Below are 27,661 nucleotides of genomic sequence, written 5' to 3' on the forward strand. Positions count from 1 at the left end.
TTATTTTGGGTTAAGAACTGAAAAGGTTTAGGCTCAACGGGGTTAACTAGGGGGATTTGGGTAGGTGGTAAAAAAAGAAAAATAATGGTGTAGAAATAAAAAGGGTTAGTCCTAATGCCTCCATCATTTACTTACTCGGGTTTAAGTTGGTAAGGACCAGGAATGTATTGTTGTGGCAAGTTCTAGAGTCGTAAGAACCAAGCGGCTATTCACACAAGAAACGAAAAATGAGCCCTTAGTTTAAAGATATATATTTTTATGCTCAATAAAGGCTCAAAACTCACCTTTTGTGGGAATGGGTTTTTATGTGATCAAGTATATATAATCAAATTTTAACTAAACTTGTCATGCCGTTTCATAATTTTCATATGTTGGTTCTTTTTATCACGACGATATCGGTTGTAAATTTGTAAAAATATAACCTTTTTAGAACTTGAAATTCCCAAATTAAACCTAGACAAGTAAAAATGATTTTTTTTTTGAAAAAAATTTGGGGTGGTTAGCGGTTCCAATAGAGTTTTGTGTAAGGCTTGTCATTAGGACTTGCAAGATTCAAGGTTTTAGCATCCCCCCACACTTAAATTACACATTGTCCTCAATGTGTCCCAAAAATAAGTTTTTATGTTGATTGAATGTGTAAAAAGGTGTGAAAAAGCAAAAATTTATGTTACTGGGCGTCTGGACATGGCCCCGTGTCGGATGAACACGACCCCGTGTTCAGAGTGCCAGTAACGAAAACTTGCAGAAGGCGGACACGGGGGCGTGTTGGCTGGACACGACCCCGTGTCTGGTAAAAATCTGCAGAATTAAACAAACAGTAGGTCTGGGGAAGTGGGCACGGGGACGTGTCGGCTGGACACGACCCCGTGCAGACAATCTGCAAAGGCGAAAAACAGGTTTCTGGCTTCGGTTTTGCTGTCCCGGCTTTAGTAGTGCTAATATTTAGCACTCTAAGCCTCGTATGTACCTGTTTTATTAGTAAACACTACACCAAACCATAGCAAGCATCCTAAATTACCATAGTTCAACATCCACATCACAAATTTAAAAAGAAAAACAAATGCATAAAGTAAAAAGAGTTAAAGGAAAGTAAATTGTTCAACACACGGCACGCAGGCCGGAAATTGTTCAAAAGAAAAGAAGGTTAACCTGTGGGACCTCCTACCAGCTGCTCCTGCCTCTACTCCTCCCGCCTAGTCCATGTCCTCGTCTTCATCATCACCTCCTCCTCTTTGCCCCGCCATGTACTCCTGGATGTTCCCGATGTCATCCTGAATATCAGAGATGTTTCTCTCAATTGCTCTAACCCGGGTGTCCGTGTTGCTCGCCATGTTATAGGTGTTCCTAGTGCACATGAGGTTTTCCTGCAATAAATCATGTAAACTTTGGAAGTTAGGAAAACCGCCTCCTTGCGAGGAGAACTGGCCCGGATCACCATGGGACGGGTATTGGTATTGAGGAGGTGGTTGGAACTGTGGAGCGTGAAGGACGAGTGCCTCTTGCGGGTTCCATGCATGCCCCTGGACTCTTTGGAAGCTAACCGACCCGTCTTCGGCTTCATAAATCAAGTTCATGGAGCGGCAGATGTGTGTGTCCACTCTTCCCGACTATGGGCTCTTTTGGAAAGACCTGGGCATGTTCACGAAATGCTTGAAGAGACGGTATATCCACCCCCGAAGAAGATAAGGAGGTACGGAACATCGAGGTGTCTGCGGGTGTGAATGCAATGAAGGACCACCAGATCTCTTAACCCTACGACGCCACTGCTATCATGCCTTTGACTAAGAGAGTAAGTGAGGACCCTATGGATGTAGCGGTAAAGAGGGTCCCTCAACTTAGTGCTCTTAGTGCTACTTGGGTTGTAGATTCCTTCTCCTATTTGAGCCCAAGCGACTTGGCGTTCGTTTTCTCCTAGCTCGCGTAACCCTCTGGTGTTTTCTTCATTACCCGCGTTTTCCTCCGCATACAACCCCACCATTGACCCAAACTGTGCCATCGAAATCGAGTATTTGGTTCCCCCACATCTGAATTCTACCCCTTCACTATCAAATGGGTCGCATCTTGAATTTAACACGAATGTGCTATAGAATTCCAGATTATATTCGTGGACCGAGCGAAGGCGAGTAGTTAGGGCGACTCTTAGTGGCCTGGTGACTAGGTTGTTGAAACGGTCCCATTGGTTCACTGCTCCTAAAAGTTCCATGCACGTTTGTCGTGGGTATTCCTCCGGCCTGGTTCGAAGCACATCGTATCTTGCCTTAGCATCCAGCTCATTTGCATTGAACCTTGTGAATTTCTTGGACATCTGAAAGAATACACCAAACAATTAGCACGAAACATTGAATATTTTCGGAGAAAACTGAAAACAGTTAGCTGGACACGGCCCCGTGTTCAGCGGACACGACCCCGTGTCCAGACGTCTATTACTCAAAAAACTTCATTTTTCGACCCAGTCCTGAAAACATGAAATTTTTTGGTCCAGTAGGTGCGGTTTTCCCCGAAAATGAAACCCCAAGTGTCGTTTTCCCAAAACAAAGCGTTTACCCCTTCCATTTTATCTTTTTCGGTTCAAAAACAAGAGTTTGGGGTTTTTGTGAGAAATCGGGCGAATCTATGAACAATACAAGTGGATTTACTTCCTAGAACATTAATCTAAACTAATGCTAACAGATTTAAGCAAAAATTTGAGGTTCGATCCGGATGAAGTTCAAGAACCCTATATTTTTCCCCAAATTTTTGATGTTTTAACTACATGCAAGTGCTTAATCTAACTACTAATGATGATAGAATCATACCTTGATGTTGTTTGAAGTAGAGGAGACGTCGAAATCTTGCAGAAAAATCGCTTGAACCAGAGAGTTTTCGGGGAAACGGGGCGTGTGGAATGAAGTAACTATTATGAAAAAGGGGTTTTATCCCGACAGTCGCACTGACACGGCCCCGTGTCCAGCGGACACGGCCTCGTGCCTATCGATATTATTATTATTATTATTATTATTATTATTATTATTATTATTATTATTATTATTATTTTTAGGTGCTCGTGTGAGTGCCCTTGATTTCCAAAAACTTGGTTAGAAAACTTACCGATTTAGATGTCAACCCGTTTGTTCGTAACTTACCAGGTATGATGTTGATGCTTTTATTCTTTGACCGTTTGAAGCGAGATTTCTTCTTCTTCATCCTCAATGAATCCTTGATAGAGTTTCAGTCATTGGCCATTGACTTTGAATGGAATTCCATTCTGAGATTTAATTTCTACTGCACCGTGGGGGAAAATATGAGTGATGGAAAAAGGTCCTGACCACCTAGACTTTAATTTACCAGGAAACAATCGAAGTCGTGAATTAAACAATAGAACCTGATCTCCTACTCGAAATTCATTAGGGTTAATGTGTTTATCATGCAAATTTTTCATTCTTTCCTTATAAATTTCAGAGTTAGAGTATGCATAATTCCTTAATTCGTCTAATTCATTTAATTGACAAAATCGATTTTTACCGGCAAATTCTAAATCTAAGTTTACATTTTTAATTGCCCAGTAGGTCTTGTGAGCTATTTCTACTGGCAAATGACAACTTTTTCCATAGAGGAGCTTATATGGGGTTGTACCTATTGTTGTTTTATAAGCAGTTCGAAAAGCCCATAAAGTATCATCTAATTTATCGGCCCATTCCTTTTTATTTAACCCTACGGTTTTTTCAAGTATTCGTTTTAAACCTCTATTAGTCACTTTGGCTTGTCCATTTGTTTGAGGGTGATATGCTGTTGAGACCCTGTGATAGACCCCATATCTTGTTAAAAAAATTTCAATTTGATGATTACAAAAATGGGTTCCTCTATCACTTATTAATGCTTTAGGTGTGCCAAAACGAGAGAGTAATTTTTTCAGAAATCTTACCACGATTCTTCCATCGCTTGTTGGAAGTGCCTCGGCCTCGGCCCATTTAGATAAGTAATCTACCGCCACAAGTATATATTTGTTTCCTTTTGACGGTGGGAAAGGTCCCATAAAGTTGAGTCCCCACACATCAAAAACTTCACAAACAAGAATGCCATTTTGTGGTATTTCGTTTTTGGAAGAAATATTACCTGATCTTTAGCAAGCGTCACATGTCTTGACAAGACTTTGGGCGTCTTTGTAAATGGTAGGCCAATAAAATCCTGAATCAAATACCTTTCGTGCGGTACTAGCTGCACCATGATGTCCTCCGTATGGACCTTCATGACAATGGCGGAGAATTCTTCTTGCCTCGCTACCATGTACGCACCGTCGGATGAGTTGGTCGGCACACATTTTGAAAAGATAAGGATCTTCCCAAAAGTAATGCTTTACATCAGCAAAGAATTTCTTTCTTTGGTGATGTGGCCATCCTTTGGTGACTATACCGCTAGCTAGGTAGTTAGCATAGTCGGCATACCATGGTTCTTCTCGGTATTCCGCCATTTCTAGGGACTCTGTTGGAAATTTTTCGTTGATTTGCTCGTCCCTGTTTGCCTCCAAAGCTGGGTCTTTTAAGCGCGAAAGATGATCTGCTGCGGTGCTTTCTGCTCCTCTTTTATCTTTGATTTCAATATCAGATTCTTGGAGGAGTAGAATCCACCGAATCAAACGGGGTTTACCATCCTGTTTCTTGAAAAGGTATCAAATGGCTGCATGATCTGAATAGACTATTGTTTTAGAAAGAATAAGATAAGAACGAAATTTATCAAAAGCAAATACCACAGCTAGTAACTCTTTTTCAGTTGTTGTGTAATTTTCTTGTGCATTGTTAAGTGTTTTACTAGCATAATAAATTGGGTGAAAATGCTTTTCTTTTCTTTGTCCCAAGACTGCTCCAACTTCAAAGTCACTTGTATCACACATGATTTCGAAAGGTAATATCCAATCAGGCGCTATCATGATAGGTGCATTGACTAGCATTTCCTTGAGTGTTAGAAATGCTTGATTGCAATCCTTATCAAAGATGAAAGGGGCATATTTTTCAAGTAATTTTGTTAGAGGTCTTGAAATTTTAGAAAAGTCTTTGATAAACCGCCTATAAAATCCGGCATGCCCTAAGAAACTTCTGATTGCTCTAACGGAGGATGGTGGTGGTAATTGAGAAATAGTGTCTATTTTTGCTCGATCAACCTCCATTCCTTCGCTTGAGATTTTGTGACCGAGTACTATTCCCTCCGTTACCATGAAATGACATTTATCCCAATTAAGGGCGAGGTTAGTTTCCTCACATTGGGATAGCATTCGTTCAAGGTTATCGAGGCATTGGTCATATGAATCTCCAAAGATAGAAAAGTCGTCCATGAAGACTTACATTGTCTTTTCTATCATGTCATGGAAGATGGCCACCATGCAACGTTGGAAGGTTGCGGGGGCATTGCAAAGACCAAATGGCATGCGTCGATAAGCAAAAGTTCCATAGGGACATGTGAGTTTTGTATTTTCTTGGTCTTCGGGTGCTATCGGGATTTGAAAGTAACCTGAAAAACCATCCAAGAAACAATAAAATTTATGACCGGATAATCTTTCTAACATTTGATCAATGAAGGGCAAAGGAAAGTGATCTTTCCTTGTTGCTTCATTTAACCTTCTATAATCTATACATACTCTCCATCCTGTGACGGCTCTCGTTGGTATTAATTCATTCTTTTCGTTAGTTATTACCGCCATACCTCTTTTCTTTGGAACTACTTGGACAGGACTTACCCAAGGACTATCGGAGATAGGATAGATAAGTTCGGCGTCAAGTAATTTGATGACCTCGTTTTTAACCACTTCTTGGACATTTGGATTTACTCTACGTTGTGGTTGTATTACCGATTTGTAGTCATCATTCATTAAAATTTTGTGCGTGCACATGGAAGGACTTATTCCTTTAATATCTACAAGCTTCCAAGCGATCGCATTTTTGTGTTTGTTCGAAAGTTTAATTAATTTTTCTTTTTCTACACTACTTAATTTAGACGAAATAATTACAGATGATTTACCATCTTTGTCTAGAAAAGCATATTCCAAACCTTTTGGAAGTTCTTTGAGCTCAAGAGGTGGGTCTTTAGGAGACTCCTTATTTGGTTGCTCATTTTGATCAAGAACTTTAAAAGTTTGTTCTATGGCGACCTCTTCTTCAACAAAGTGGTCAATTTTTTTTATTTGTATCGGGTGGTTCATCTTCATCTTCAATTAGGGGGTCATTATTTCCGAAAGGATATTTCATTGAACGCTCAAGATCAATGCTCCTTTTGAATGCCCCTAATTGAAGAGATAGATTGTTGTACTTCCGGTTTTTCAAAACTTTGTGGGTTTTTACAAAAGGTAGTCCCAACACTAGAGGAGCGTCATCGAGGATGACAAAGTCAGTTAGGATTACCATTTGATTTGTTTGAACCAAAACATCCTCAACTACACCGATTGATTTTATTACTTTCCGATTGGATAGAAAAATGGGTATTTGAAGTGGAGAAAAATCACTAATACTTAATTTTTTGAAAATGTAATTAGGCATTATGTTAACACAAAGATCTTTATCAATCGTGACATTACTAATAAAGGAATTTTGAAAAAAACATGGAACCGGTGTAATGTTGATTTCAAATGGATCTTCTTTTATTAGCGAAGTTTGATCGTTAGTTAACTTAATACTTACCGTTTCGTCAATTTTAGTGTTAGTGTTTAACTCTTTTAAAAACTTAGCATGAGTAGGTACTAAACAATGATTTTAAAAATAAGGTGACAAGAGATTAATTTCTTCAAAATTAGACTCTTCTTGAATTTTAACGTTAACGGACTCACCTTTTTCGTTGTTTAACTCATGTGTCGGTTTTTCACTTATTTGTTCTTCCATTTTTACCTCTTCAACTATCTCTTCTTTATTACAAGTTAATTCTTCTCTTGCACGGGACTCCTCTTCCCTTGCGCGAGATTCTTTTATGTATCGCTCGATAGTTTTAAGGTGTTCTAATATCCTATCGGTTACGTCGGCGATAGAGTAAGGATCGGGATTTTCAAAGCTTGAATCCGGATTTTCGATCCTTGGTTCCTCATAGTACTCATATGAAGTTGATGGTTCATACCATTGTTCTTCATTGTAAGTATATGATGGATAAGGGTCGTAATTTTTTTTCTTCATAATACTCATATGAGGTGGGTTGTTCACGCCATGGTTCCTCATAATAAGCATATGAAGGTGGTGGCTCATATCTTGGTTCCTCAAAGTATGAGTATGAAGGCTCATACCTTGGTTCATCAAAATATGAGTATGAGGGAGAAGGTTCAAACCTTTGGTCTTCATAGGATGTGTATGAAGTCGATGGCTCGTACCTTGGCTCCTCATAGTAGGTGTATGAAGTGGATGGTTGAAATAAGTTACAATATTGAACCGAGTGCGGGTTACTACAATTAGTGCAATAGTCTTCCCTATAATCATCCTCCTCATAGGAGTAGTTGTAGCCTCCTGAGTATTGATCCATAAGAATCACTCAACAAACCATAACAGAGTCTCGAGACTAGAAAACAAAAATAAAAGCGGAAACAGAGGCTGGACACGGCCCCGTGTTCAGGTTCTGTATCTGGGCGTTTGAATTAAAGTTACTGGTTTTATGCAGCACGGGGGCGTGTTCAGTGAGCACGACCCCGTGTTCAGACTCTGTAACTGGGTGTTTTATGAAAAATATCCAGCACGGCCCCGTGTTCAGTGAGCACGGCCCGTGTTCAGCCCACTGTAAATGCAAAACTATCTAAAATGCAGAAAAATGTGCGCGCGTTTTGAAAAGGTTTTGAAAAACTGATTAGGCCGTCGATTTTAAGCTTTCTTAAAATCCTTGTGTCCCCGGCAACGGCGCAAAAAACTTGATGTGTGTGTGGTGTTATATACTTTTGATATATATTTTAAGCCATTTTTACAAGTTTTAGCCAAGTTTTAAATTTATAAAACACGATATTTACTAACACTAAACACACATATGGGCAAGTGCACTCATCGTGAGCATAGTATAGTGTTGGTAAGATACCGAGGTCGTCCAAGGGCACAAGAGCTTTTAGTACCGGTTTATCCTCAATGTTTAATCAAATCAAAAAGTTAGAAAAAGGTTTTTAAACTAGAAAAATGAAACTAACTAAAATGCTGAAAAATAAAAACAGTTAGACAAGATGAATCACTTGGATCCGACTCGTGTGTAGTGTAACCTTTGATTATTTCCGCACTTTTGCACTTTTTAAGAGATTATCTTAGTTATTGTAGTAGGCCCTCTTTTGAAGGTGACGTTACCCTCAACCCAGTAGTTTGAGTCAGCAAGGATACAATCCTAAAGGGTCGGATTATTGAAAGATAATTAATTAAGTTATTAATGCATAATGTGGTAGGCCCCTCTTTTGAAGGTGACGTTACCCTCGGCTAAGTAGTCTGAGTCAGCAGGGATACAGTCCTAAGTAGCCGGGTTAAAGTTTTAATAGTAGCTTACATATGAGGGGGTCAAAGAGTTTGGACCCCCGCCATCCAATACCGGTGGGTATTGAAGGAGGTCCTACTAAATTTGACCCAGGTCCTTGCAGGATCTATACACTGAACAAGGCAAGATTCGTACCAAACCGTTCCCTTAACCCCCGACCAGGTAGCCAACATATCTCCATATAGACCGTGGAGATATGAATGGTGAAAATCTTTTATTTTATATAGACAGTAAAATAATGCCAAGACACCACAGACAAACAATAAGGAAGAATCACCTTCAACATAAGAAACTAGTTATTAAAGTCATTAATACATAACCAAATCAAAAGTACGAAAAGATTAAAAATAAAAAATATTAAAGTAAACACTGTCTTCACCAAGTGATGTAAGAGACTTAGGCAAACATGGCCTTTCATTGTCAAGAACTCTTACGATCAATCTTGGATCCCGAGACGATTCACACACTCTATGATGGATGATGGATGATGGTGTTGTGATGGTGGTGGTGGGTGGGTGAAGTGTGAGAGAGGTGGTGTGCCAAGGGATGGTTTGCAAATGAGACAAGCACCCCGATTTATAGCCTGAACAGCAGCTCGGGCATGGCCCCGTGTCCATTGGGCACGGCCCCGTGTCCATCCTCCTTCTCTTTCTTCATTAATTGCAGTTTGTCTGCATTAGTTGACCACGCCCCCGTGTCCGCTGGGCATGACCCCGTGTGCAGAAGCGTATCTGTACTATCAAGATTTCCCTAGATTCTGCGAATATTAGAGTTGACCATGGCCCCGTGTCCGCTAGGCACGCCCCGGTGGTGGGTGATAGAAGCTTCTACAACTTTGTCTTTTCTGCAGACACTTGGGCACGCCCCCGTGCTCACTGAGCACGGGGTGTGTTCAGCCTTCTATTCTCTTGTTTTGCTTGGGAAGATGTTGTCGGGGGGTCAGGCATGCCACGTTTGTTCCTTTTCTTGTATTTATGTTTGATTTAGCTGACCTTTTGCTTCTTTTGTTTATTTGAGCTCATTTAATCCTGAAAATACAAAAGCAAGACAAAAATACACTTTTTCCAACATTAGTACTAAAAAAGGGTTAGTTTATGCCAAAATTGATGTAATTTATATGTTGCATTTTGTGCACATCATGGACCATATTATATGTTAGTAAAACCCTCTGAGGTTATGCTACTTGGTTCCTTAATAATCCGATTCATTTGCATGTTCCCGTTAAATGCTTAAAAGTTGACCATTATGCCCTTTTTACATTAAAACGAGATTTTTGAAAATATGAGAGGACAAAAACCTTTATTACTGATTTATAAGCATGTCCTAAAAATTTGACATCAGTTCAAGGCCTAAAATAGAAGTTATGCGCGATATCGTAAAATGAAAGCTTTTTATTAATTAAATGGCATATTTAGTATAAATCATATTTAAACCCAGATTTTGGCATCAAACTTTCTACCTGCTGATATAATACAATATTTATGGATTTTTGGAATTTTTTGTCAAATTTTATACTGATTATATTATAGAGTTCTAGTGTAAATTCGGTATTGCCAAAATTAACCATTTCTTTGATAAAATGAGTTTTACATAACCTTTTGATACCAAACCTTTTTCTACTGATTTCATATATTAAGTAAAATATTTTAAACAATTGAGACTGACCAAAATCTCAGATTTTCCTTAAATAACCCGGAAATCGTCAAATACCGACTTTTACGCTTATTAAACGCATAGTATGGGTTAAAACTATATTTAACACTTAAGACTTATTACCTACTGATATTATAAGCAAATTTTTATACTTTAACAGTAAGTAAAAGCTTTAAACTCAGATTTCCAAATTTGACCCTTATAGCATATGTGAAATGACCAAAATGCCCCTAAGCTTGTAGTGCTTCACGGCACTTTTCCTGGATCACATCAGATCACATTGCAGATTTATGCGGGCAGAGTTTAGTCTACTGATTAGCCTGTTTAACCTAATTTAAATAACAATGCACACGAACTGGGTTAGCAACTAATACAGCATTTACGACAATTCACGAGATTAAACCCTCACAACAAATGACAAAGTGCGATACTTAAACATCCATCGATTTAACGACGAATGACAAAGTATAAACCCAATTTGAGCAGCACTTAAACATTCGTTGGATAGTTTCAATCGATTGGACCTTGAATCGTAATAGCGATCGAGTTATTACCCTGTTTATCGCGGCAACGTTTAGTGATTCGTGTGTGTTTGTAGTATTTGGACTATATCTCAGCGTATAATTGGAATTTGAACGTCGAACTAACGCAGAAATTCAAGTGCCAAACTCCCGTATTTATATCTGAAAAATGGGTTCCCCCGCGTGTCGCGACAGGGACAACTAGTCCTGTCCCGTGGCGCGACGGGTCCATTTTCAGCATAGGGTTGCTTCATATGTTTGTAGCCTGGATGAGTCAGCGAATCGACGGAATTATCATCCTACAACGAATTATAAAGATAATCATCAATTAGGGTTTACCCCCCTTGAGTTTTAGGAGCCCTGATCCTGATTCTGATTGTTCTGAAAATTTTAGGGTTTAGGCAGGATTACTTGGGTTTCTCAATTAGGGTTTCCTTATTGGACAATTAACATAATAAGTAATAATTTTAGTGAGAGTTGTTACATCCTCCCCACCTTAATAAAAATCTCGTCCCCGAGATTTACTGGAATATATGAGGATATTTTAGCTTCATTTCTGATTCCAGCTCCCAAGTATATTCTGGTCCTCTCTTTGAATCCCACTTGACTTTGACTAACACTAGTCGTTTGTGCTTAAGAAACTTGATCTTTCTATCTTCTATTTGAAGTGATTTCTCCACAAATTTCAACTTTTCATTTACCTCGATATCTTGAAGAGGTACTACCAGGGATTCGTCAGATAAACATTTCTTGAGGTTGGATACATGAAACACATCATGTACTCCAGCTAATTCTTCTGGTAGTTGTAAACGATAGGCAACTGGTCCTATTCGTTGAATTACTGGGAATGGTCCCACGTATCTTGGACTCAGCTTTCCTTTCTTACCGAATCTACTACTCCTTTCCAAGGAGAAACTTTCAAGAGTACCTTATCTCCGACTTGAAACTCTAGAGGCCTGCGGCGATTGTCTGCATAGCTTTTCTGACGATCTGGAGCCGTTTTTAGTCTTTCTTTGATTTGAGTTATCTTGTCTATGGTTTCTTGCACAATTTCGGGACCTGATAACTGACTTTCTCCTATTTCTGCCCAACAAACTAGAGTTCTACACTTACGTCCGTACAGTGCTTCAAATGGGGCAGCTTCAATGCTTGAATGATAACTATTGTTATAGGAGAATTCAATTAAGGGTAAGTGGTTATCCCAGTTACCACCAATATCAATTACACATGCTCGGAGCATGTCTTCCAGGGTTTGTATCGTCCTTTCACTTTGTCCGTCTATTTGTGGATGCTAGGCAGTACTTAAATTTAGTCGGGTTCCCATTGCTTCCTGAAAACTATTCCAGAAATGGGAAGTGAAACGACTATCTCTATCCGATACAATGGAGAGCGGAACTCCATGTAAGGATACTACTTCGTCTACGTACAACTTGGCTAACCTTTCCATGCTAAAGGTTTCTTTCATAGGTAGAAAATGAGCGGATTTGGTTAATTGGTCTACAATTACCCAAATTGCATCATTACCTTTTCTGGTTTTGGGTAACTTAGTAACAAAGTCCATTGTTATGAGTTCCCATTTCCATACAGGCATTTCTAACGGTTGTAGTAATCCCGAAGGTTTCTGATGTTCTGCCTTTACTTGCGAAGAAGTAAGACACTTAGATACATATTTAGCTATGTCCTTTTTCATTCCTATCCACCAGAAATTATTTATTAAATCTTGGTACATCTTATTGTTTCCTGGATGCATGGTATACCTAGATTTATGAGCTTCTTCTAAAATCTTATCTCTTAATTTTCCTTGCTTAGGTACCCAAATTCTTTTCTTGTGGAATCTCCAAATTCCATCATTTCCTTGCTCTAACTCTTTTATTCGTCCTTTCATTCCTTCAGCATCGTCTTCGATTGTTGTTTCTTGCATTTTCTTTAATTGTTCCATTAAATCAAATTGCAGATTTAATCTAAGAGCACGGACTTGCTTTTGCTTTTCATGATACTTACGACTTAGAGCATCAGTGACTATGTTTGCTTTACCTTCGTGATATTGGATATCACAGTCGTAGTCACTCAGGATTTCCATCCATCTTCTTTGCCTCATATTCAACTCTTTCTGCCCAAATATATACCTTAGACTTTTATGATCTGTATAAACAGTAAACTTACTTCCATACATATAATGTCTCCAGATCTTAAGGGCAAAAATTATAACTCCTAATTCTAAGTCATGAGTCGTATAATTTTCCTCGTGCTTCTTCAATTGCCTGGAGGCATACACAATTACCTTCTTGCGTTGCATTAGCACACATCCAAATCCTAATTTTGAAGCATCACAATATACTTCAAAGTCTTCAGTTCCTTCTGGCAAGGCTAAAATTGGAGCATTTGTCAATCTTTGCTTTAATATCTTAAAAGTTTCTTCTTGTCTAGGTCCCCATTCAAACTTAACTGCTTTACAGGTTAGCTTAGTCAAGGGTACAGCTATCTTTGAAAAATCCTTAATAAATCGTCTGTAGTATCCAGCTAAGCATAGAAAGCTTCTAATTTCCATAGCTGTTTGCGGAACCTTCCATTTGGTGATTGCTTCTATTTTAGAAGGATCTACGTGAATCCCTTCGTGGTTTACCATATGTCCTAAAAATTGCACTTCTTGCAGCCAGAATTCACACTTCGAGAATTTGGCGTAAAGCTTTTCCTTTCTTAACAAAGTTAGGAGTGCATGCAGGTGCTCACAATGTTCTTCCTGACTTTTGGAATAAATAAGTATATCGTCAATGAAGAGAATTACGAATTTATCCAAGTATGGTTTACAAATCCGATTCATCATGTCCATGAATGTTGCAGGAGCATTTGTTAGTCCGAAGGGCATGACTGTAAACTCATAATGACCATACCTAGTTCTGAAAGCAGTTTTAGGTATGTCTTCCTCTTGTACTTTCAACTGATGATATCCGGAGCGTAAGTCTATCTTAGAAAAATACCTAGCTCCCTGGAGTTTATCAAAAAGATCACCAATCCTAGGTAATGGGTATCGATTCTTAATTGTAATCTTATTCAGTTCCCTATAATTGATACACATTCTCATCGATCCATCTTTCTTTTTCACAAACAACAATGGTGCTCCCCAAGGGGATGAACTAGGTTGTATAAATCCTTTGCTTAGTAATTCATCTAACTGCTTTTTCAATTCTAGCATTTCAGTGGGTGCTAGCCGGTATGGTGCTTTGGCTATTGGTGTAGTTCCAGGAATTAGATGGATCCTAAACTCTACTTCCCTATCGGGTGGTAACCCGGGTAATTCTTCTGGGAATACATCGGAATATTCTGAGACTACTGGTATATCCTTAAGTTCTTTACTTTTTGTATTAATGATTATTGAAATCATATACACTACTTCTTGTTTTCTTGAATAACTAGCCAACTTCATTACTGAAATGAATTTCAGTGGCTTTCGAGGTTTATCTCCTGTGATTGAAATTACTTCTCCAGTAGGTGTATGGATTTCTACGGAATTTTTATCACAGAGAATTCTAGCATGGTTGGCTACTAACCAATCCATTCCTAACACCACATCGAATCCGGCTAATTTCATAGGAAACAGGTTTGCACAAAACTTATGGCCTAAGAGTTCTATCTTTCTTTCTCGCAAAACCTTATCTATGCTAACAGAATTTCCATCTATCGTTTCGACTGTAAAAATCTGCCTAAGATTGGTTAATGGTAAATTAAGGGCTTGGCAGAATGAAGTATTGATAAAACTTTGGTTTGCACCAGAGTCAAATAATACTTTTGCACACACGTTATGAACTAGGAATCTGCTAGCAATCACATCGAGAATGAGTTCTGCTTCTTGAGTGGTCAGCTGGAATGCTCTGGCATTCTTTTTGGTAGTTCCGTCAGTCGTCTTAGCTTTGTTGTCTGCTGGTTTGACTAATTTGGGACATTCGGTTCTGAAATGCCCGGTTTCTCCACAGTTATAGCAGATCCTGGTCTTTTTCCTACAATCTTCCTCACGATGTCCTATAGCTTTGCAAAAGTTGCAGGTTTCATTGCATTTTCCAAAATGTTTCTTTCTGCAATTCCTGCAGAAAGACGGAGTGGAAGATTGCCCGATTCCCCTCTTCTTGAACCTGCTATAATTATCCATACGAAGTCCTTGGGTAATTTTCTGAGCCAATTCCTTCTTCCGGTTTTCATCTTTTGTACGTACCAGTTCGTCAGTTAGGGTGTTAGCTAGTTCTACCGCATCTTCTATAGTGCGAGGTCTCGCAGCTTTAACGATATTACGGATTTCGCCAACCAATCCCCAAATATAACGGGAAATAAGCACCGGTTCTGGCGAAGCCAGGGTTGGTACCACTCTCGCATATTCGAAGAATGTTGATGTGACAACTCGAGTTTCCAAGATTCCACTTTCGCATTTATTGCACGTTCACTGTTTATTTAGTTGTTTACTTGCACAATTGGTTTGCTTTGTAACTGTATATGTTTTGGTTCGATAAAGTGTATTGTAATTGTGCATGGTTATGTGTTACTTATGAAAGATTTGACAAATGCATGAACTTGGTGGTGAAACTGTAAATTACATTGTGATGGGTGTGGCATATGTAAAAGATGATACTTAGGGGTGAGTAGAGTAATTAGTGAAATTTCAATCGCTCTTAACCCTAACCTCCTTCACTAATCACAACACAAAAATCAATATACGTACTTTCACATTCTCCAATCCTCTCTACAATTATCTTCTTCATCATTGGCACAAGCTCTCAATCATCACTCTTGATTCCTCTCTTTATCTTGAATCAATCCAAGGTAATTGTTTAATGATTGTTTGTTGTTAATCGTTGATTGATTGATTCATGCTAAAACCCTAGTTCTTCGTATGATGGTTCTGTGTAATGATAAATTCTGATTATTGTGAAATGTTTATGACTAGAAGTGTAATCAAATGATTGACAATGAGATGCTTGTAAGATAGAATGTTTGATTTGCTGATTAGATTACTGCAATGCAAATGTATGATATTAGGGTTCTTGATCGTAACTGTTACATTGCCTGGGAATGATCGTAGAAACGTAACTGTTCCAATGAAGATTGAATGTTCGCATAATGATGTTAGTTAGGTCCGACCTTTTGAAACTTAATCCGACTTTTAAATGCTTATACATGATCCGAACTTTATATATGTTGTAAAAGGTTCGAATTTTTGATTATGTAATGTAAGTCCGAACTCTTTTGATTGAACAACATGGGGTCCGAACTTTAAAGGGGATCATAGTCCGACTTTTACAATGAAGAAGGGTCCGAACTTTTGTATGTTAAGGGGTCCGAACTTTTGATGTTGCTTATGAAGTCCGAACTTTTATCAAGGACATAGGGTCCGAGTTTTTATGTTAATTACCCTGTCCGAGTTGTTACAAGGGACTTGGTCCGACTTTTATATGTTAAGGGGGGGTGTCCGACTTTCTTGAATGATATGCACATGGTCCGAATTATTTTAGGGTAATGTAGGTCCGAATTTTAAAGAGGCCATGGGGTCCGAGTTTTGATTGATTAAGTGTTGTCCGACTTTTGTAAGATGTAAGTGTGGTCCGGGTATGTTAAAGGGGGTGTTGTCCGACTTTTGTGATATTAAACACCTTGTCCGACTTTGTGATGTTATTTGTCCGATTTTGTGATGCTTGATACATAGTCCGACTTTTTAATGTTGTTACACATAGTCCGACTTTTTGAAGTGGATATTCATAGTCCAAGTTTTACACTTAATTGAATGCATGTCTGAGTTTATAAGTGATGTATGAACCGAGTTTACTTGTAAACACCAGTGCTAGAGCCTACTGTATGTTCTGTACATTACAACATGCTACTGTATGCTACCGTATATGACTGTATGATACTGTGTGTACAACAATCTATGTCACGTTATTCTGTACACGATTATCACACGGAATCACTGTTGTTTGGACATTAAGGAATTGTAAACCCTAATTGAACGTAAACACTTACATTGAGTTTATGTGCAATGTACCCTAGGTCGTGTGTAACGGACCTAATCATTTATTTACACTAGAAGCACTAACATACCGAGCAAACCAAGGTGAGTTCACACTCTTACCAAGGCATGGGATTCCCGGGTTTTGGGAGTGGGATTGAAGGAATAGATTTGTACTTACACTGTTACTAGACTATCTACCATCGTCCTCGGATGCGCAGGATACATACTTAAAACCTACGTATACTTGTACACATCACAGTCCTCAAGTTGCGAAGGACACTTACGTAAAACCTACGTAAACTTATACTCACTACTGCCTCGGTTGTGTCAGGCACTTACGTAAAACCTACGTAAACCCCCACGTACCCCTGTCCTCGGTTGTGAAGGACACTTACGTAAAACCTACGTAAACTTTGTACGTACTACTGTTCTCGGGTTAAGGAGAACACTTATGGTTACAAATAGTCTAGGGTATATACAACTATGGGAAACCCCCACCAATAGAACATACTATCGGCCCAGTAGAGCCAGACGTTACAAACGAACTTACTATTATGAACTTACTTTCTGTGAACTCGCTCAACTAGTTGTTGACTCTCTGTTACATGCCTTGCAGGTCGTTAGTTATACATGGAGCTTGCACTGGGAGGCGCGGTCGTTGTGGACAAGGATCGTGAATGCTTGATTTAAACATTTGACATTACATACTTTATTTATGATTGGGCTTTTACTCATACGCTTCCGCTAAACTTTGTTATTATACTTATGTTTTGGAACACCTTTCATATGGATTGGTTTGGTTAAATGACAATTACTTTTACTATTTACGTTGTTCTATATGATTGGTGGGTTGATCCTGGTCAGTCACGCTCCCAAGCGGTGATACTCTGCAGGTGGATTTTGGGGGTGTGACAGATTGGTATCAGAGCCATTGGTTATAGAGAACTCGGTTTTAATAAGGGAAAAACGTTTTTATTAAAACCAGACTATAACCAGTTCAGTGCTAAACGATCCACAACGACGCCTTGCTCCACGTGCAAGACTCAACATCCTAGGTAATAAGGTTTATGTTTATTGCCTACGTGCTAGAATTACATAGAACTTTGCTCGTGGTATGCTTAGATTACATTGCTCACTATTTGTTATTTCTTGAGAACACTTGTGTGCTTACACTCTCCTGTCATCGCACTATTCGCGAACCTTTCTCACTTATGTTGCCTTTGATGTGAAGATCAATGGCCGGACTATTAACTTGACTCAAGCCCAGTTGACGGCTCTTATCAACGAACAAGTTGCTGCGGCACTTGCAGCTGCACACGTAGGAGGTATACCCTGCAGTCGTAACTCATACCTGGATCTTTAGATCCTACATTCCTAAACCAACTCTTGTGTTTAACCTTGTCCTATTCTTACACATTAGGTCAACCAGCTCAGCAACCTGTTTGCACTTTCAAGAATTTCATGGACTGTCGTCCAAGCACGTTCAGTGGCACGGAGGGAGCAGTGGGACTCCTCCATTGGTTCGAAAAGCTCGAGTCGGTGTTTGAGATGTGTGAATGCCCTGAGGCTCGCAGGGTGAAATACGCCACTCGTACTTTAGAAGGGATTGCGCTAACTTGGTGGAATGCGCAAGTCCAACTTTTGGGATTGGCAGCTGCTAACGCCACTCCATGGAATGATTTCAAAGAGCTGATTAAGCGAGAGTATTGCTCACGAGATGACATCCACAAGTTAGAGGTGGAGTTCTTCAATTTGAAAATGACAGGGTCGGAGATCGAGGCTTATACTAAAAGGTCAAACGAGCTGGCCGTTCTGTGTCCAACTATGGTTGACCCTCCTATCAGACGTATTGAGTTATATCTCAAAGGGTTGGCACCAAAGATTCAAAGCCACGTGACATCGGCCAACCTTGCTAACATTCAGGATATTCAGCGCCTTGCTCATCGCCTCACGGATCAGGCAGTGGAACAAGAAAGGCTGCCTAAGCGCGTCAGCGCTACTGCTACCGTTACCACTTCTGCTACTCCTGCTACCCCCAGTGACAACAAGAGAAAATGGGAGGGGGATTCCAGCAAAGGTTCAGCTTCAGTTCAGTCTCAGGTGCATCAGCGTAAGACTGACAACTATCAGAGCCCTAGTCAGCAATCTACGGGCAGTCACAGGCAGGGTGGTTATCGAGGGAACCTTCCAAGGTGTAACAACTATAACAGACACCACAGTGGCCAGTGCAACAAGGGTCGCTGTCAGAGGTGCCTCAAGATGGGCCATGAGGCCAAGGATTGTAGGAGCCCGCGGCCTGCGAATCAGAATCAGCAGCAGCAGCAAACCCCGCAGAATCGGCAACAGGGTAACAAGGGATGTTTTAATTGTGGCGCTGAAGGTCACTTCAAAAGACACTGCCCTCAGTTGCACCAAAACCAGAACAACAACAACAACAATAACCAAGGCAACGGGAATAATAATGGGGGAAACAACAATGATGGGAACAACGGCGCTAGGGGTCGTGCATTTGTGCTGGGGCAGGGTGATGCCAGGAATGATCCCAACGTAGTTATGGGTAAGTTTCTTCTTGACGACTTTTATGTTACTGTATTGTTTGATTCGGGTGCGGATACAAGTTATGTGTCTTTGAAAGTTAGTCAAATGTTAAAACGTGCACCAACTCCCCTAAACACCAAACATGTCGTAGAGTTAGCTAACGGTAAAAGTCTAGAGGCCACACACATAGTTCAGGGTTGTAATCTTATCCTCGCTGGTCAGACTTTCTCCATCGATCTCATTCCTATAGTTCTGGGTAGTTTCGACATCGTCATTGGTATGGATTGGTTATCCAAGCAGCAAGCAGAGATCCTATGTAAAGAGAAGATCGTTCGTATTTCCCGTTCTGGTAAAGAACCTCTCGAGGTTCAAGGCGACAAGAGTGGTGCTGTGGTTGGCATCATCTCCTTCCTGAAGGCTCAGAAATGTTTACGAAAGGGTCACACTGCCATTTTGGCACTTGTTGTGACAACTCGAGTTTTCGACCTTCACTTTCACATTAAATGCACGTTGACTTTGACTGATTAGTTGTTTGACTTATTGACTTGTAATGTACACATTGTGATAGTGATTAGTGCATGATTATGTGGTTGCTTGTATAACATGAAACTTGTTGAAAAACCTAAAACTGATAACATATGAATGATCCCAACGAGACAAACTTTGATTCGCCAAAACAACCCGACGAAACAGAAGTCTGTTTCGTCAAACTCTATCTTGACGAAACTAAAGAGTTTCGCCGGCCCAGTATTTCGCCGAAGCCCATTACGGGCCCAAAACGTTAAATCGAATATTAAAACGTGAAATAGCTTCAGTTTCACACTTTTATCAAAAACCACCGAAACCCTAGAACCTTTCTCTGTCATTGGCGATCGCGAATTCCCGAAACACCGGAACGATCAAGTTGCTATCTTTGTTATCATTCTTCGTGGTTAGTGTTTATTTCTCGCACGATTGTTTGTATCCTTGTTATATACTAATTGAATACATGATTCATTGTGCTTGATCCCATGTTGTGAATTCGCGAATTGATTGATGATAACCTTGGTGAACAATAATGAAACTGGTAATCATAGGATTCTTATTGTTAAATCGAATGGGATTATGATTCTAAGACATATTGATTGACAGGGTGAATTCGTATTCCTGTATATACTCGTTACATAAATTGTTCAGAATGATGTTGGTTTTGTATGAATGATTGAACATCTGTGATTGATGATGATTGTATGATTGTCGACGGCTGTGGGTACGATTAGGGTTCTGTAAAACGTAACTGATAATTGACGTAAATGATAATTGACGTAAATGATAATTGACATAACTGATGTTTGACGAACTTGACTGGCTTGACGAAACAGAACTCTCGGCGAAACATAATGTGTTTCGCCAAGGGTGATCGACAAAACAGAACTCTGTTTCGCCAAAGGCAGGATTGACGAAACAGAATGTGTTTCGCCAAAGTGTGTTTTGCCGAATGTGATTCGCCAATTCGAATACTTTGCACAGTAACCTGACTTAACTCTGTTAGAAGTTAGCTGGATTGATTAACCACTGTTAAGTGATACGCATGACTTATATGAACTCGAATGTGTACAATGTGCTACTTGGTGATTATCGATGCATTGTCCTTTGTGATCACACATACGTGCCAACTTCGTGAATATCAACTGATCAAATACATGTGAATATTTAGGACTTGACTGATTAAGTGTGAGCGAGTAGTTAATCTTACCGAGCAAACCAAGGTGAGTTCACTGCATTTCTCAAGCATGCGTCCCGGTGGTTTGAGACAACTAGTAAACATTTGGAAGGGAATCTTGGGTGAACATTTAAATTGGGTTTTGGTTATTGAACATGGAACCAATCATTATCGGATCGCCTGTAGGGCAATGGGGTAATTAGTTGATAGCGCTACTAGGTTTAATACCTCACACCGGGCCGTAAGGACGGGCGTGAACTAATTATCTGGGCATCATTACCAATGCTTGGTTAGGGGCATTGGGGACTGGACACACTTCCAGGTTATTAAGGGACACACTTCCAGGTTATTAAGGGACACACTTCCCGGATACATATGGGCACACTCCCTAGGGTATCTCAACAAGTCATAAACAGCATCATATCACAACGTTGAATTGGCATAACATACATCTGGTAACAAAACACGTTAACAAAACTTTGAACTCACCAGCGTCGTCTGACACACTTGTCTGCATGCTTGCAGGTCGTTAGAATTCGGGACATGGACTTGCTATCTAGAAGTGCTGGAGTGGTCATGGATCGAGGCTTCTGGATTAATTTATATGTGATACATTGGTTTTGAGCAGTATTATGAAACAATTGTTAAATGATTTACTACATGCTTCCGCTATATAACTCTTTGGGAATTAATATTATGTTTGACATTTTATATTGGTAATTAATGACATGTTTTATTTAAATATTTATCATTGGTTCAATGTGATTGGTGGCTCAGACTCTGATGCGTAACACGCCTCGCGGAGTTTCCCCAGGTGGTATTTTGGGGGTGTTACAGTTTGGTATCAGAGCCACTAGTTATAGTGAACAAGGTTTTAAAACGTTTTATAAAACCAGACTATAACCGAATACCTTCGAATAATCGATCATGACACTCAGCTCCAGATCGCAAGGTTCGTCTTCTGTTTAGTTTATGCATTACTTCCTTAGTAGTCACACACTCATAACATGCATGAAACGATACACTTGATACTATGGTGACTTGATAGTGTGACACTACTCTTCGACTTATGTGAATAGTAAACATGTGATACCATTCGTTGTGTTGTGTGAACGGGGGAAACTTCGAGCGCAAGCTAAGAGGCATTGAGATAAGCATGCAAATTGCCTTATTATTATGGGTGCACACTTAATAATAACGTGGGGTGCATGCAAGTCCCAGTGAGGCTTATCGAGCGTGAGAAGGGTTCTGCCTTATTATGTGTGAACTTGGTAGTACGTAGATATCAACATAATACTTGATTTCCATCTCGTTTCGATTTCCTAAATCGGTTCATCTCTATATATAGAATCATGAGTGGACTAGGACACGGACGTGGCAACATCAACATGACTCAGTCTGAGTTGACTGACCTAATCAACACCCGTGTGGCTGAGGCTTTAGCAGCCTATCAAGCTGGTACGGAATGTACCAAGTACTCTTTACTCTTATATCACGTACACGTCTTTTCACTCCTATAATGTGTTTCCTTTCGTCATTTAGGTCAGCAAGTGCAACCTCAACCCAACCAGCCTGCGTGTACGTTCAAAATGTTCATGGACTGTAAGCCACAGACCTTCACCCGGACTGAAGGGGCTGTGGGACTCTTGAGATGGTTCGAGAAAGCAGAGTCCGTGTTTGGTATTTGTAGCTGTCCCGCTGGGGACAGGGTGAAATATGCTGCGGGTACCTTGGCGGATGGTGCCCTAACGTGGTGGAACGCCCAGGTGCAGTTGTTGGGCATCGAGGCAGCGAATGCCACAACTTGGGATGACTTTAAAGAACTGATTAGGGAGGAGTATTGTCCTCGGGATGAGGTCCAGAAGTTGGAAAACGAGTATTATGACTTGAAGATGGTTGGATCTGAAGTCGAAGCGTATGTGAAGCGATCGTATGAATTGGCCGACATGTGCCCGAACTTGTCCCGGCCTATGTCTCGGAGGATTGAGTTATTCATCAAGGGGTTGCCTCCGCGTGTGAAGAGTTTGGTCACTGCAGCCCATCTCAATGATCTGACACAGATTGTTCGTTTGACCCACAAGATTGTGGATCAAGAAGTAGAGAGTAACTCGTTACCACCGCGTGTTTTAACCACTACTGCTGCTGCACCCACTGCCACTGCGTCCGTTAATGATAACAAAAGGAAGTGGAGTGACTATGATAAAGCCTCTAGCGCGAGTCAGACACAGAAAAGACCAGATAATAACAACAACCGCAGCATCAGCCAGTCGTCTTCTGTCAATCAAGGCCAAGGGGGTAGCCAAAGTCAGGGTCAGTATGCAGGGAGGAAGCCACGGTGTAACAAGTGTGGCTATCATCATTTCGGGTCGTGTGGTCAAATATGTAACAGGTGTGGTAAGGCGGGCCATGAGGCCAGGGATTGTAGGGCCCCACAGCCCAAACACCAGCAGCAACAGAACCAGCAGAACCAGAGACAGCAGGGACAACCACCCCAGCAGAATCAGGGCTTCAGGAAGGGGTGCTATCAGTGTGGTGACGAGGGTCACTTTAAGCGGGATTGCCCTCAACTAAACCAGAACGCTAACGACAACAACCGCCCGAATAATAACAATGCTGGGAACAACAACAATGGCAATAATGGGGGTAATGGTGCTCGGGGCAGGGTGTTTCAGCTTGGGGCAGGGGATGCTAGGAATGACAGCAATGTTGTCACCGGTACATTTCCTGTAAACAATCATATTGCTTCTGTGTTATTTGATTCTGGTGCCGATTGGAGTTATGTGTCCATAGAATTTAGTCGACGATTGGGGATAACCCCAACACCTTTAGAAGTTAAACAAGTAGTAGAACTAGCAGATGGTAAGACGATAGAAGCCTCGCATGTCCTTTTCGGGTGCAAACTAGACCTCGTGGGTCAAGTGTTTGATATTGATCTCCTTCCCGTTACGCTCGGTAGTTTCGATATAGTGGTAGGCATGGATTGGCTGTCTAAGCACCAAGCGGAAATTTTGTGTAAGGAGAAGGTTGTGCGTATTCCTCTCCCCGATGGGGAGTCATTATTAGTTCAAGGGCATCGTAGTGGGACGATGGTTGGTATTATCTCGGCCATGCATGCGCAGAAGTATCTACAAAAGTGGTATCCTGCAATGTTAGCGTTAGTTACCAACGCCCAGTCTGAAGAGAGAAAGATCGAGGATCTACCAGTGGTGCGAGAATTCACAGATGTGTTCCCAGAGGAGTTACCAGGGTTACCTCCTCACCGTCAAGTAGAATTTCAGGTTGATCTGGCGCCGGGAGCGGCCCTAATTGCTCGAGCTCCATACCGGTTGGCCCCTGGGGAGTTACAGGAATTGTCTAATCAGCTACAGGAATTATTGGAGAGAGGTTTCATTCGACCCAGTTCTTCGTCTTGGGGAGCCCCAGTTCTGTTTGTAAAGAAGAAAGACGGGTCATTCCGTATGTGTATCGATTATCGAGAGCTCAACAAGGTAACCATTAAGAACCGCTATCCGTTACCACGCATCGACGACTTGTTTGACCAGTTGCAAGGGTAAAGTTTCTATTCAAAGATCGACTTAAGATCGGGTTATCATCAGGTGCGGGTTAGGGAGGAAGATGTTCCCAAGACTGCTTTTCGAACGCGCTACGGACACTACGAGTTTTTGGTTATGCCGTTTGGGTTGACAAATGCACCAGCGGTTTTCATGGATCTCATGAACCGCGTTTGTAAGCCATATCTCGATGATTTCGTTATCGTATTCATTGATGACATTTTGGTCTACTCGAAGAACAGGGAGGATCACGAGCATCACCTACGACTCATCTTGGAACTTTTGAGAAAGGAGCAATTGTATGCAAAGTTTTCTAAGTGTGACTTCTGGATTCGGGAAGTGCATTTCCTTGGGCACGTTGTTAACGAAAAAGGGATACATGTGGATCCTGCGAAAGTGGATGCAGTTAAGAATTGGGCGGCACCAAAGACTCCTTCTGAGGTGCGCCAATTTCTTGGTCTCGCTGGATACTATTGAAGGTTTATTAGAGACTTCTCGAAAATCGCGCAACCTCTCACCTCGCTGACACAGAAGAACACGGTATACTCTTGGGGAACGAAACAGGAAGAGGCTTTCCAGTTGTTAAAACAGAAACTTTGCAGTGCACCAATCTTGTCTTTTCCAGAGGGTACCGAAGATTTTGTGGTCTACTGTGATGCATCGATCAAGGTCTCGGCTGTGTGTTAATGCAACGCGAGAAGGTGATAGCCTATGCCTCGCGACAGTTGAAGATTCATGAGAAAAACTACACGACACATGACTTGGAGTTAGGAGCGGTGGTATTTGCGTTGAAGATCTGGAGGCACTACCTGTACGGTACCAAATGCACCATCTACACCGACCATAGGAGTCTTCAGCATATCTTCGACCAGAGAGAGTTGAATATGCGGCAACGGAGATGGGTTGAACTGTCGAATGATTATGAATGTGCCATCAAGTATCATCCGGGCAAGGCGAACGTCGTAGCTGACGCCCTCAGCAGAAAGAATAATGCACCTAGGCGTGTACGAGCATTGCAACTCACGATCCAATCCAATCTTCCTTCCCAGATACGAAACGCTCAGTTAGAAGCGTTGAAACCAGAGAACGTTTGAGTTGAAGCTTTACGCGGCTTAAGGCAACGACTAGAACAAAAGGGAGACGGTGCTTACTACGTAACCGGACGCATCTGGGTTCCACTCTATGGTGACTTACGAGAACTTGTAATGGAGGAGGCACATAAATCACGTTACTCCGTGCATCCTGGATCAGATAAGATGTACCACGACTTGAAAACTACATACTGGTGGCCTAGCATGAAAGCTCACATAGCAACTTACGTCAGCAAATGTTTGACTTGTGCTAAAGTCAAAGCAGAACATCAAAAGCCCTCGGGTCTACTGCAGCAACCAGAGATACCCACATGGAACTGGGAACAGATCGCCATGGATTTCGTGACAGGATTACCTCGAACCCAGGCTGGGAACGATACCATTTGGGTGATTGTTGATCGCCTCACGAAGTCAACACATTTCTTAGCAATCAAAGAGACAGACAAGTTTTCGCAACTGGCAGCGGTTTACCTTAAAGAAGTCGTCTCTAGACATGGGGTACCAACTTCTATCATTTCGGACCGAGATCCACGTTTCACTTCTGATCTTTGGCAATCAATGCACAAGTCGTTCGGTTCACGACTCGACATGAGTACTGCTTATCACCCGCAGACGGATGGTCAAAGCGAGCGCACCATCCAAACACTTGAAGACATGCTGCGGGCATATGTAATCGACTTTGGGAAAGGATGGGAGAAGCACTTACCGTTGATAGAATTCTCCTACAACAACAGCTACCACACTAGTATACAGGCAACTCCGTTCGAAGCGCTGTACGGACGGAAATGCCGTTCACCTCTCTATTGGCTTGAAGTAGGTGATAGTCAGATCACAGGCCCTGAACTTGTGCTTGAGACATCGGAAAATATTGTCCGGATACAGAACCATATGGCTGCAGCTCGTGACCGTCAGAAAAGCTACGCTGACAAGCGTAGTAAACCGTTGGAATTCGAAGTTAATGATCGCGTTATGTTAAAGGTCTCACCCTAGAAGGGCGTGGTGCGTTTTGGGAAACGCGGCAAACTAAACCCTCGTTATGTGGGACCGTTCAAAATTTTGGAACGAATTGGAAAGGTGGCCTACAGGTTGGAATTACCTGCTGAGTTGGGTAATGTTCACGATGTGTTTCACGTGTCGCAGTTAAAGAAGTGTTTGGCTGACGAAAGACTAGTTGTACCATTTCAAGAGCTGAAAATAGATGACAAGTTGCAGTTTGTCGAAGAACCAATTGAGATCATGGATCGGGAAGTTAAAGTTCGTAAGCACAGCCGTATACCGATTGTGAGAGTTCGTTGGAACTCAAGACGTGGTCCGGAGTTCACGTGGGAACGCGAGGATCAGATGGAACGTAAGTCTCCACATTTGTTCCCCAAAGACAAGACCAAGCCTGGCAATTCTAGATCTCATGTAACCAGTGAATTTCGGGACGAAATTCCCATTGAAGTTGGGGATGATGTGACACCCGCGGAAAATGCACAGTCATCCTGATTAGCATCGCATCATGTTGCGGATGGCCTATCAAATTTCGGGATGAAATTTCTTTCAAGTTGGGGATGATGTGACAACTCGAGTTTTCGACCTTCACTTTCACATTAAATGCACGTTGACTGTGATTGATTAGTTGTTTGACTTATTGACTTGTAATGTACACATTGTGATAGTGATTAGTGCATGATTATGTGGTTGCTTGTATAACATGAAACTTGTTGAAAAACCTAAAACTGATAACATATGAATGATCCCGACGAGACAAACTTTGATTCGCCAAAACAACCCGACGAAACAGAAGTCTGTTTCGTCAAACTCTATCTTGACGAAACTAAAGAGTTTCGCTGGCCCAGTATTTCGCCGAAGCCCATTACGGGCCCAAAACGTTAAATCGAATATTAAAACGTGAAATAGCTTCAGTTTCACACTTTTATCAAAAACCACCGAAACCCTAGAACCTTTCTCTGTCATTGGCGATCGCGAATTCCCGAAATACCGGAACGATCAAGTTGCTATCTTTGTTATCATTCTTCGTGGTTAGTGTTTATTTGTCTCACGATTGTTTGTATCCTTGTTATATACTAATTGAATACATGATTCATTGTGCTTGATCCCATGTTGTGAATTCGCGAATTGATTGATGATAACCTTGGTGAACAATAATGAAACTGGTAATCATA

This window comes from Helianthus annuus, chromosome 2 (assembly GCF_002127325.2).
Source record: "Helianthus annuus cultivar XRQ/B chromosome 2, HanXRQr2.0-SUNRISE, whole genome shotgun sequence".
Taxonomy (NCBI): domain Eukaryota; kingdom Viridiplantae; phylum Streptophyta; class Magnoliopsida; order Asterales; family Asteraceae; genus Helianthus; species Helianthus annuus.